This window comes from Falco naumanni, chromosome 13, assembly GCF_017639655.2.
Source record: "Falco naumanni isolate bFalNau1 chromosome 13, bFalNau1.pat, whole genome shotgun sequence".
Classification (NCBI taxonomy): domain Eukaryota; kingdom Metazoa; phylum Chordata; class Aves; order Falconiformes; family Falconidae; genus Falco; species Falco naumanni.
This window is the reverse complement of record NC_054066.1, coordinates 2,501-5,000: the sequence shown is the minus strand read 5'-3', so window position 1 is coordinate 5,000 and position 2,500 is coordinate 2,501.

The window sequence follows — 2,500 nt, the reverse complement described above, 5'->3', positions numbered from 1 at the left end:
GACGACGTCGCTGGAGGCAGTGTTGAGAGTGCGACACCTTCGCCACCTCGGCGACACGGAGGAGAAAAACAGGTCTACCAGACGGGCCCAGAAATGCGGCTAAGTCCCCTCCTGTCGCCTGGGGTAAATGTGGCCGTCCTTTCCGCGAAGCGCTCCGGCAGGGGCATCACGCCCCCAACCGGCGAGACTTGTTACTGAGCTCGCTCTTTCCGCTCCCGGGCAGCCTGCCGGGATGCCGTGCGGCACGGCCGAGACCAATGCTCTCGCTGCCTAGTCGCAGGGGGGGGGGGGGGGGGGGGGCGGGGGGGCGGGGGGGGGCGTGGCCAGAGGCGGAGGCCACGTTTACCCGGCAGAAGAAGGCGGCGGAGGCGGAAGCCAGGTCTACTTCGGAGCAGGGCGCGCGTCCTCCAAGAGGCGGAGGCGGACGGCAGCTCGCTCTCCGCGCGCCCTGCTGTTGGCCGGTGACAATCGCCTGGAACCGACGGACGGTCGGACCCGGCGGACGGGGAGAGGCCTCCGTCGGCCTCGCTGGCCGCCAAGAAACGGGACCGAGAAAGCCCCGCCCTTCGGGAGGTCCAACCGGCTCGGCTCGGCTCGGCTCGGCTCGGCTCGGCTAAGATCGGCTCGGCTCGGCTAAGATCGGCTCGGCTCGCCTAATACAGGGTCGGCTCGGCTCGGATAGGCTCGGATAGGCTCGGCTCGCCTAAGATAGGCTCGGCTCGGCTCGGCTCGGCTCGGCTGGGCTCGGCTCGGCTCGGCTCGGCTCGGCTCGGCTCGGCTCGGCTCGGCTCGGCTCGGCTCGGCTCGGCTCGGCTCGGCTCGGCTCGCCTAAGATCGGCTCGGCTCGGCTCGACTCGGCTGGGCTGAGATCGGCTCGGCTCGGCTCGTTTTGCCTAAGATCGGCTCGTTTTGCCTAAGATCGGCTCGGCTCGGCTAAGATCGGCTCGGCTCGCCTAATACAGGGTCGGCTCGCCTCGGATAGGCTCGGCTCGGCTCGGCTAAGATAGGTTCGGCTCGGCTCGGCTCGGCTAAGATCGGCTCGGCTCGGCTCGGCTCGGCTAAGATCGGCTCGGCTCGCCTAATACAGGGTCGGCTCGGCTCGGATAGGCTCGGATAGGCTCGGCTCGCCTAAGATAGGTTCGGCTCGGCTCGGCTCGGCTCGCCTAAGATCGGCTCGGCTCGGCTCGGCTGGTCTGAGATCGGCTCGGCTCGGCTAAGATCGGCTCGGCTCGCCTAATACAGGGTCGGCTCGGATAGGCTCGGCTCGGCTCGGCTCGGTTAAGATAGGGTTGGGCTCGGCTCGGCTCGGCTCGGCTCGGCTCGGCTCGGCTCGGCTCGGCTCGGCTCGGCTCGGCTCGGCTCGGCTCGGCTAAGATCGGCTCGGCTCGCCTAAGATCGGCTCGGCTCGGCTCGGCTGGTCTGAGATCGGCTCGGCTCGGCTCGGCTGGTCTGAGATCGGCTCGTTTTGCCTAAGATCGGCTCGGCTCGGCTAAGATCGGCTCGGCTCGCCTAATACAGGGTCGGCTCGGATAGGCTCGGCTCGGCTAAGATAGGTTCGGCTCGGCTCGGCTCGGCTAAGATCGGCTCGGCTCGGCTCGGCTCGGCTAAGATCGGCTCGGCTCGGCTAAGATCGGCTCGGCTCGCCTAATACAGGGTCGGCTCGGATAGGCTCGGCTCGGCTAAGATAGGTTCGGCTCGGCTCGGCTCGGCTAAGATCGGCTCGGCTCGGCTCGGCTCGGCTAAGATCGGCTCGGCTCGCCTAATACAGGGTCGGCTCGGCTCGGATAGGCTCGGATAGGCTCGGCTCGCCTAAGATAGGTTCGGCTCGGCTCGGCTCGGCTCGCCTAAGATCGGCTCGGCTCGGCTCGGCTGGTCTGAGATCGGCTCGGCTCGGCTCGGCTGGTCTGAGATCGGCTCGTTTTGCCTAAGATCGGCTCGGCTCGGCTAAGATCGGCTCGGCTCGCCTAATACAGGGTCGGCTCGGCTCGGCTCGGCTCGGCTCGGCTCGGCTCGGCTCGGCTCGGCTCGGCTCGGCTCGGCTCGGCTCGGCTCGGCTCGGCTCGGCTCGGCTCGGCTCGCGTAAGATCGGCTCGGCTCGCCTAAGATCGGCTCGGCTCGGCTCGGCTGGTCTGAGATCGGCTCGGCTCGGCTCGGCTGGTCTGAGATCGGCTCGTTTTGCCTAAGATCGGCTCGGCTCGGCTAAGATCGGCTCGGCTCGCCTAATACAGGGTCGGCTCGGATAGGCTCGGCTCGGCTAAGATAGGTTCGGCTCGGCTCGGCTCGGCTAAGATCGGCTCGGCTCGGCTCGGCTCGGCTAAGATCGGCTCGGCTCGCCTAATACAGGGTCGGCTCGGCTCGGATAGGCTCGGATAGGCTCGGCTCGCCTAAGATAGGTTCGGCTGGGCTCGGCTCGGCTAAGATCGGCTCGGCTCGCCTAATACAGGGTCGGCTCGCCTAAGATAGGTTCGGCTCGGCTCGGCTCGGTTAAGATCGGCTCGGC